Source organism: Schistocerca nitens, chromosome 8 (genome assembly GCF_023898315.1).
Source record: "Schistocerca nitens isolate TAMUIC-IGC-003100 chromosome 8, iqSchNite1.1, whole genome shotgun sequence".
Classification (NCBI taxonomy): Eukaryota; Metazoa; Arthropoda; class Insecta; order Orthoptera; family Acrididae; genus Schistocerca; species Schistocerca nitens.
The window spans coordinates 116,218,056-116,228,767 of NC_064621.1; the positions used below are offsets into that span (position 1 = coordinate 116,218,056).

General features: G+C 45.3%; 1 non-coding gene across 1 annotated transcript; it reads right to left on the reverse strand.

Annotated features, from left to right (window-relative positions):
• Positions 1-1,077: 1,077 nt before the first annotated feature.
• On the reverse strand, positions 1,078-1,152 carry Trnas-cga (transfer RNA serine (anticodon CGA)). The gene has a single exon. It is a non-coding gene; the product is annotated as a tRNA-Ser (tRNA).
• Positions 1,153-10,712: the final 9,560 nt, after the last annotated feature.

Genomic DNA, 10,712 nt, shown 5'->3' on the forward strand with positions numbered 1-10,712 from the left:
AAATCATGTCAAGACGTGGCTTGTGGACTGAGCACTCTGATGTGGTTGCTATCTCCTTCAAACAGGAGGTCTCATGTGGGAGTGGGCAGCTCATGTCTGCAAGTCCATTCTTCATGAACAGCTTGACTTCTTAAAAGACCGGATTCTCAAGTGACCCACAGTGATTACTGTGGCCTCGTTGGGCGTGCTGACAACCACTGCCTTGGCGTCGGTATCAGTGCTTCAAGCAGACTTCAGAAGCTGCATCAGCGTCTTTTCTGAGTATAAGACATGATAGGATGTCTCTGTCAACACGTTTGTCCCTGTCAACACGTTGCGCTGCAGACAGGTACTGGTTATCATGGCGGTACCCCAAAATGTATAGTGCCGATCTCTGCTGGCGGCGGGCGGTCCTGGTCTGATAAATGGGACACCCTATATATTAAAGTTCACACTGTAGAGGCCAAGTCTCGGCATAGCTGGAGGACAACTGCTGGTGCTCCACGTTGTGCCGGAGGCAAAGATTCCTAGGTGGTTGGCTGATGTCGGTCGGCAGGTGGCGGGATGAGTCCAGGAGAGCTTCTGATTGAGGAAACGCATGGGCATGGAATAGTGATAACATAGGTTTATGACCCGTTAACAGGACAAATCATCGTTCATACACATAATGGTGAAATTTCCTCAACACAAAGGTGGTAGCTAAGGCTTCTTTTCGATTCTGCTCTAATTTAGTTGTGCTTGCTGTAACATCTTGGAGACAAAGACAATCGGGCTTTGCGAGAAAGACTCGCCCCCAAGCCGCAGTCAGATGTAACTGCTGCCATTGTCAGGGGCTTGGAAGCATCGTGTGCCATGAGTCATGTTGGGTAGAGTAGAGCCTGCTTGAGGTCTCGGAAAATCTTGGCACAAGTGGAGGATCATTTTGATCAGTGAAAAGATATCATCCAAACAATTTACCATTACCCAGACATCCCGAGTAAGGTGTTGCAAACAGCGTTGGGATATGGCTGGTGCACTAGCGATGATATACCGAAAAAGACCTTATGGTATATTGATGACCAAGATGTTTTTTGAGACTTCCTGGTAGATTAAAATTGTGTGCCCGACCGAGACTCGAACTCGGGACCTTTGCCTTTCGCGGGCAAGTGCTCTACCAACTGAGCTATCGAAGCACGACTCACGCCCGGTACTCACAGCTTTACTTCTGCCAATATCTCGTCTCCTACCTTCCAAACTATACAGAAGCTCTCCTGCGAACCTTGCAGAACTAGCACTCCTGAAAGAAAGGATATAGCGGAGACATGGCTTAGCCACAGCCTGGGGGATGTTTGCAGAATGAGATTTTCACTCTGCAGCGAATCAATTATTACAGTCAACGTACCGATTCGCGAGGAACTGATGTCTCAGTTCACAACGCTGTGCTGGGCCAAATACCAAAACATTAGCATATCTCGAGGACAACTGCTGTTTGCTTCACATTGCCCCGGGGGTGAAGATTTCCGGTTGGTGAGCTGACGGCGATCGACGGCTCGTGAGATGACTCCTAAAGAGTTCTGGACGAGGAATCTCGGTAGCGGTTGGCGTACCTGCCATGAGAGCTGATCTGTGGAGAAATGGCTAGTTGTAGCTGTGCACCAGCCAAATACTATTCAGGTGCTAGCATACTGTGAGACTATTTCTGAGCTGCGGCGCTGCAGAAGCGAGTAGATCTACGCCGCTTGTGCCGTCTCGTAGCGATTCCGCTGCCGTCTGACGGCAAGACATATATTGGGAACTGCAGTGGGATGATCGCCAATGTAGCCCCCGTGACGCATGGTATAGGCCACCCGCAATGTAGTGCCGTTACGCTGGAGGGCTATGAGCCCCGACATAGCAATGATCGCACACCAATTTCAACATAATTCTCTGAAAGACGTTATGTCTATTTCTTCTCGTTACGTGTAGCATATTTCCATTATGATGGGCTTCTGAACGATGTGTTCTAAGCAACTTTTTTAAAAGGTGTTTAGTATTATTTTCAGGATGTGTCGTGACTCCCACCACTTAAAAGCGTAGTTTATCACAATTGAAGGTTTGAAGAATAAAGCGTCTCCTGCTTGACAGAATAAATGGAAAATGTACGTAATAGCGAAAACAGCTTTTCTCTACACTTTTCAGTCAAATCTAGGGGTGAGTCTGGTGGGCAACGGAAGAACACAATTATAAGTTTCTGTGACTCTTGATACTGAGTCTGGCCCTGAAGATCTCCCTTACAACTTCCATTTCTTTCTTAGCATTTGCTTTTTTACTGCAACATATACACCACCTCCAATTATCATTAACCTATGCTTTTGACATACTCTTACATTTAGCCTTACCCGAAAATTTTCACTGCTGTTTATTTAGTGTTTTAGCCAGCTACCGGTACCTAATATTAAGCGAGCTACGCTGCTTTTTAGGAGTGCTTCAGATTGTGGCACCTTGTTGCTAACACTTCGCAGACTTCATGGAGAGGAACAAATTCTTAAAAAAAAAACTTTTTTGGGCACCCCACAAATAGTTTCAACTCTCTGGACAGCAGTCTCCGATATGCAATTCATTATTAAACCATTTAGGAATAATGCACAGTTCTCTCTGCTATGGCAGAAATATAGGAAACTGCAGGCTACCTTGTCTCAGAATCTTCGAGGTATCTGGTTCAAGCCTTTCACTCGACTCAGAGCCAGGCGCCATGATCATTTCTCTGCACTCAGTTTTGAACATTGTGGACTTCCGAGTGTAGAAGACTGGCGGAAGTGCTGAATACAGCTAGGCTCACTCTTATGCTTCTGCACATTTGTCGCTTTGCCGCGTCGTTTCGAGGACTGATCGAGGCCCTCTGGTCCGGAGCCGACAGAGAGTTCGTCGGTTCTGTGGTGAGATCGGCTGTGGATTCCTCGAACTATGCTACTATCTCTCCATATCGTCTCTCTGAGTGAAAGTGTGGGACAACGCTGAAGATTGCTCACCCAACAGGAACGCTAAGATCTGCGAGTGCTACACGCCATCTGAGAAAAGTAGACCACGTAGCGGCTCAGGGTTTCACATTTCTCCTTCGCTTCCTTCTATGCTGTACTGAAGAAAGCACACTCAGCAACGGTTCAGCACCTCTACCAGGGATTGACACGGTACAGATTCTTTACATCATACACTTCATATCAGACCGCAGGATGACAGCGGCAAGTCACCGCCATATGTCCCTCCCTGGGACAATGACGAGGGAATCCAGAAGACGCGATGTTCTCTACGCTCACGGCCTGTGGGTGCGATTGCTTTGTACTTCTACTACAAACTTATACAGTTCAGACACGGTTAAAGTTTGAGTTATCCCAGTGGTGTTTATTGTGGTGTCACCGCCAGACACCACACTTGCTAGGTGGTAGCTTTAAATCGGCCGCGGTCCATTAGTACATGTCGGACCCGCGTGTCGCCACTGGCAGTGATCGCAGACCGAGCGCCACCACACGGCAGGTCTCGAGAGACGGATTAGCACTCGCCCCAGTTGTACGACGACTTTGCTAGCGACTACACTGACGAAGCCTTTCTCTCATTTGCCGAGAGACAGTTAGAATAGCCTTCAGCTAAGTCCATGGCTACGACCTAGCAAGGCGCCATTTGTAACATTGCATGTATCTTAAGGGTCTCACTTGATTCGTCAAGAGCGATGTACCACAAGGATGGAATAAAGTTAAGTATTTCCGCAGCTACGTACTTTTCTTTATAGCATTCATTACGTATCTTGTTTCAGACCTCACGCCATCCTTCGTGCGCTTATAGCGTGCATTTCGGCCCCCTCAAACACACTGTGTCGGCACCTCTGTCGACACATCATTTATTTCGCTGATTTCTTCGATGTACTTAGGTTTGAAAAACTGGAGAAGCAGGAACAGAACAATCTGAATCTGTTGAAAAGGCAACAAAAAAAGGGGGTTGTATGAATAATTGTGGAAAATGTGAGCAAAGACTGACAATTTTTGCAGTGAAAAGGAATTTCTCAGATATGACATAGAATACTGGAAGTCGAGTAGTACTTAATCACTGAAGGATAATACAACCTAAATGAGAAAGAGGGGAACTCTCTCCGCTGTCCCACTGAAAGTGCTTTATTAATTTTCTTCACCTCTCCTAATAAACGTAACAACGATTTCCTGTTATTAAAACGCTTTGTGGCGGCGAAATATATTATTTGTAGGGAAATATTAGCAAGAGGAAAGTATTAATGTGTATGGAAATTACAGCTCCGGAATTTAATAACCAGACCCTGTATATTGTGCAAAAAATGCTAATTAAACTGTCTCTTTCGCTATAAAATATCTCTCACATTGCACAAAATCGTTTTGGGACTTTCAGCTTACATATCTCACTGCGCAGACCGAAGACTTTATGATGGCACTATAGACTTCGTACATTTCGAGAGGAGAGAAATGCTTCATTGGCAAATAGGTTGCGCCCTGAGCAGAGTGCTAAGAAGACACTGTGTTGAAACTGTGCTGAAACCAACGAGGGCGCGAATATTTTGGCGCTGCTATGGACCTAAGTCCGCCGCTTGCCGTAGAAGGAGTTTACCTATAAAATCCCTTCCACATGCCGTCATGTGTACACAGAAACTACGAAACGAATCACTAGCACCAGAACTAAGGAACACAAGAGTAATTTTCGTCTGATCAACATACATAAATCGTCAGGAGGAGATCCTGCTGTGGGACTAGGAAACCATTAATTTCGTTCTTCCGACAGTATGGTTTTACAAAGGCCCATTCACTACTACGCTGGAATTTACAAACAGGCCATAGGAATTCGAAAACACAAAAAAAAACTTTAACAGAAAAGCGAAAGGACTGAAATTATATAAGTTGTTGGCCACAGTACTGAATGAAGCAGACAGATCCAACTCTTCTAACAATGGAAAATGGAGGATGGAATAGTGACAATATTATGAAAAGGAAAGATTGCTACTCATCATATAGCGGAGATGTTGAGTACCAGACAAGCACAACAACAAGACTACATGTAAGCTTTCCGCTATATGGACTTCTTTTGGAATAGACAGCATACACACATACACTCACACACACACACGCACACACATTAAAGCAGATGCAAAAATGACCGCGGTCTTTGGCTGCCGAGGCTAGACTACAAGCCGGCCGGTGTGACCGTGCGGTTCTAGGCGCTTCAGTCTGGAACGGCGCGACCGCTACGGTCGCAGGTTCGAATCCTGCCTCGGGCATGGATGTGTGTGATGTCCTTAGGTTGGTTAGGTTTAAGTAGTTCTAAGTGACTGATGACCTCAGATGTTAAGTCCCATAGTACTCACAAGGGAACCTCCCCATCGCACCCCCCTCAGATTTAGTTATAAGTTGGCACAGTGGATAGGCCTTGAAAAACTGAACACAGATCAATCGAGAAAACAGGAAGACGTTGTGTGGAACCGTGAAAAACATTAGTAAAATATACAAACTGAGTAGTCCATACGCAAGATATGCAACATCAAGGAAAATGCGAGCGCAGCAGCGCCGTGGTCCCGTGGTTAGCGTGAGGAACTGCAGAACGAGAGGTCCTTGGTTCAAGTCTTCCCTCGACTGAAAATTTTACTTTCTTTATTTTCGCAAAGTTATGATCTGTCCGTTCGTTCATTGACGTTTCTGTTCACTGCAATAAGTTTAGTGTCTGTGTTTTGCGACCGCACCGCAAAACCGTGCGATTTGTAGACGAAAGGACGTGCCCCTCCAATGGGAACCGAAAACATTTGATCGCAAGGTCATAGGTCAACCGATTCCTCCACGGGAAAACACGTCTGATATATTCTATACGACACTGGTGACGGCATGTGCGTCACATGACAGGAATATGTTGTCGACCCACCTAACTTGTACACTTAGCGAATGGGTAAAAAGATTCTTCTACCTTGCCCGATTTAGGTTTTCTTGTAGATGTGATAATCACTCCCAAAATAGTGATGAAAACATAAGAGTTTGTCACGTAAACTGAAAATAAAAATTTAAACTTTTCACTCGAAGGAGGATTTGAGCCTAGGACTTCTCGTTCCGTAGCCGCTCTCGCTAACCACGGGACCACGGCGCACCTAGACTCCCAGTGCCCTTGATGTTGCCTATCTTCGCATGGACTACTCAGTTTGTATATTTTACTAATTTTTTTCATAGTTCCACACAACTTCTTCCTGTTTTCTCGATTGATCTGTGTTCAGTTTTTCAAGGTCTATCCACTGTGCCAACTTATAACTAAATCTGAGGGGGGTGCGATGGGGAGGTTCCCTTGTCAGAGCCATTTGAGCTAGACTACAAGCAACTGCTTATTATGGGAGGAGCAGTCAAGGTGGTGGAGTTACAGAGGTGGGTGGAATGGGGAGGGGGAAGGAGAGCAAGGTACGAACAGGGAACGGTAAATCGCTGTTTGTGGGTGCATACAGGGTAGAGCAGCTAGGTGGTGTGGGGCGGTTAGTCAGGCGGTAGGAGGGGGGCAGTAGAAAAGGAGAGAAGTAAACAGATTGTGGATGCGCTTGTGGAATGTAAGGGTGAGTAATGGGAGCAGGGAGGGAATAGGTGGCTGAAGGACAATCATTGACCAGTTTCTTGATTCAAAAAAACTTTTCCAACAGCTGTATGTTTTGGTTTATTTTATTGTCCATCTCAAATGCCACCAGTTTCGGCAACGTAATATTGCCGCCTTCAGGCCTCTGCATGATAAAGGAGTATACATGTAGTGACATAAAGGTGTACAGTTCAAGTTTACAATTGACAGGTATTCATAATGGCGCTTAAACTTAAAAATAATGGAAATATTTACGTTAAATCAAATCTATGTGTACGTCCAGCACAAATATGCTACAACATATGTATATATTTGTTAAAAGCTTTAGGCCAAACCTCTCTATATATCTAGCAGCCGGCCGAAGTGGCCGTGCGGTTAAAGGCGCTGCAGTCTGGAACCGCAAGACCGCTACGGTCGCAGGTTCGAATCCTGCCTCGGGCATGGATGTTTGTGATGTCCTTAGGTTAGTTAGGTTTAACTAGTTCTAAGTTCTAGGGGACTAATGACCTCAGCAGTTGAGTCCCATAGTGCTCAGAGCCATATCTAGCACAATAGGTTAAAACTTGTGTGTACACATTTTGTTATTCATAAAACTATTTTACATGGCAGATTTATTAGGGAGCATGTAAAATCATTACAAATGTCAGCACTAGACAGCATACAGTCAAGAGTCCTGTACAAACAAAGCGCGTAATTTTTATTTTTTTTAGTAATCAAATCCTACAAAATTCTTTTAGATGAGGGATCGCCTAGTGTATATGAGTCCCAATCGTTCATTTAAAGTAAAGTGTCACATAATAAGATATGAATTACAATTGTTTGCGTATTTACAGCCCAGGCAATATCACGGATGGTAAGACAAGCGGTTGTCATAGTATCAAAAATAACTTGACACAAAACCCAATGGCAATCGACATATTGAGAGAAAATACACTCCTGAAAATGGAAAAAAGAACACATTGACACCGGTGTGTCAGACCCACCATACTTGCTCCGGACACTGCGAGAGGGCTGTACAAGCAATGATCACACGCACGGCACAGCGGACACACCAGGAACCGCGGTGTTGGCCGTCGAATGGCGCTAGCTGCGCAGCATTTGTGCACCGCCGCCGTCAGTGTCAGCCAGTTTGCCGTGGCATACGGAGCTCCATCGCAGTCTTTAACACTGGTAGCATGCCGCGACAGCGTGGACGTGAACCGTATGTGCAGTTGACGGACTTTGAGCGAGGGCGTATAGTGGGCATGCGGGAGGCCGGGTGGACGTACCGCCGAATTGCTCAACACGTGGGGCGTGAGGTCTCCACAGTACATCGATGTTGTCGCCAGTGGTCGGCGGAAGGTGCACGTGCCCGTCGACCTGGGACCGGACCGCAGCGACGCACGAATGCACGCCAAGACCGTAGGATCCTACGCAGTGCCGTAGGGGACCGCACCGCCACTTCCCAGCAAATTAAGGACACTGTTGCTCCTGGGGTATCGGCGAGGACCATTCGCAACCGTCTCCATGAAGCTGGGCTACGGTCCCGCACACCGTTAGGCCGTCTTCCGCTCACGCCCCAACATCGTGCAGCCCGCCTCCAGTGGTGTCGCGACAGGCGTGAATGGAGGGACGAATGGAGACGTGTCGTCTTCAGCGATGAGAGTCGCTCCTGCCTTGGTGCCAATGATGGTCGTATGCGTGTTTGGCGCCGTGCAGGTGAGCGCCACAATCAGGACTGCATACGACCGAGGCACACAGGGCCAACACCCGGCATCATGGTGTGCGGAGCGATCTCCTACACTGGCCGTACACCACTGGTGATCGTCGAGGGGACACTGAATAGTGCACGGTACATCCAAACCGTCATCGAACCCATCGTTCTACCATTCCTAGACCGGCAAGGGAACTTGCTGTTCCAACAGGACAATGCACGTCCGCATGTATCCCGTGCCACCCAACGTGCTCTAGAAGGTGTAAGTCAACTACCCTGGCCAGCAAGATCTCCGGATCTGTCCCCCATTGAGCATGTTTGGGACTGGATGAAGCGTCGTCTCACGCGGTCTGCACGTCCAGCACGAACGCTGGTCCAACTGAGGCGCCAGGTGGAAATGGCATGGCAAGCCGTTCCACAGGACTACATCCAGCATCTCTACGATCGTCTCCATGGGAGAATAGCAGCCTGCATTGCTGCGAAAGGTGGATATACACTGTACTAGTGCCGACATTGTGCATGCTCTGTTGCCTGTGTCTATGTGCCTGTGGTTCTGTCAGTGTGATCATGTGATGTATCTGACCCCAGGAATGTGTCAATAAAGTTTCCCCTTCCTGGGACAATGAATTCACGGTGTTCTTATTCCAATTTCCAGGAGTGTAGCATGCATAGCGAACACTACGAATGTTGACAACTAACTGGTGGCCTAAGTTATACAGTAACTCGGAATAAAAGATATGATCGGTTTCATTTATATCCCTGAACAGGTTAGCATTACCACAGTGAAGTGAAACACGAGAAAGTCAAATCTTACCTAAGCAGGGCGAGTCCATAAATTCCACAGCCGACTACTCATGCAATGTCATTGGGAGTATAAAGCATTTCTAACACGACCTATCTATATATACCAAACCATCTAATTACTAAGACTAACAAGTTGTGTAGTGATAAGGTAAGTGGATACGGAAAAGAATAAAAGGTAAATGAGTATGTGAAGACCACTATTTTGTCGAAGTTGAAGCCCAAAGAAAGGAGTACCATCTTTTATCTCTATGAATACCATAACCCATCAATAGTAAAAACATACAACTGTATGGAGAACTAAGAAGCACGCTAACACCCTGATAAAGTAACCGGTCATTTAGCAAAATTTCTCGCATTGGTTTTTTCTTGACCAGTTGCAAGCACTCTAAAAAAGAGTGAGGTGTATGTTGTGCCTTGCTGCCTCAGGCCACAAGCCAGGGTTGGAAACAAAATTCAGTGCCTGTACATAGAAAGAGTGAAATAAAATTATCCTGATTCTCCAGTTACAAGTGGACATTCAAATACACACTCATCCACACATGGTAGATTATGGATTATGGACAGTGGATAACATAGTTTGCAATGCAAAATAGAAAAAAATAAAATCAACAAACGATGGTTCCCTACGCAATCATTTTCCCAGCCAGGAGTTGTTTTAGACTATCCACTAGACTAATTGAATGTAGATTAACTATTCCAGATAACAATTTCATAAAGGGCGCTTCATTCAGTGGTTGCGTATGAATGACTTTTCGTGAAACTGCACGAGTTCTTGTTGCTGTCTACATTGTATACAGCCGCTCCTAGTATTTATCCATTATTTCATCCCTTGAACCATCTACCCTTTACTGGCACTTTATGCGTTTAGGTTGATTATATAGCACTTAACTGAAACATATTATTTTGTTGTAGCTGGTATTTTGAAGTGATTCATCTATTCCGTTCCTTGAAATCTGGATATAGTCTGGCAGTTAGAAAAGTGACTATTTTTCTCTCTTAGTTTCTGAAACAATTCGGCAATTGGATCTGCATATAATCGGTGAACATGTTACGTCAAAGAAATGACAAGGCATGTTTCGTCATTTCTTTGACGTAACATGTTCACCGACACGGGGTTTTCAAGGTTGTTGACCGTTGTATAGTCGGACAGCTGAGTGAGACATGTAGTTTCGTAGCAACACACTGTATTCAAGTCGTACAATCTCTGTCATAACTTTAGTACCGTTTCGGCTAGAATAACCCCTACTGATATTGGCACGTCAGAGTCTAGTCGAACGTAATTATTGGGGATTATTGTAGTAAATTTACATTGTTAGTTTGGGAACTTTTCTTTGGATGGTAGGTGAAACTTCCACTCAGCAATATTTGTATATCTCTACATTATTTAAGCCCTTACATGTCGCACCACTGTTTCCGACATTATACAGTTCTTTTCCTGTATGTTTTGTTGCCTAAGACTTACTATAACGCAATAATTGTTTTCTTCAAGCATACTGTCTAACTTTCATATGAACTTGTAGATCTATCCGTTTTATAGGAGTTTACTCCCACAGTAGACAGCGTTTAATAGTGATCATGTTTTTAGATTATTGGTATCTTTTACGCTAGTTTTACACTTAGGACAATGGAGTATTTAGTGTTTCCTTGGTCTTTTAGACCCATACTG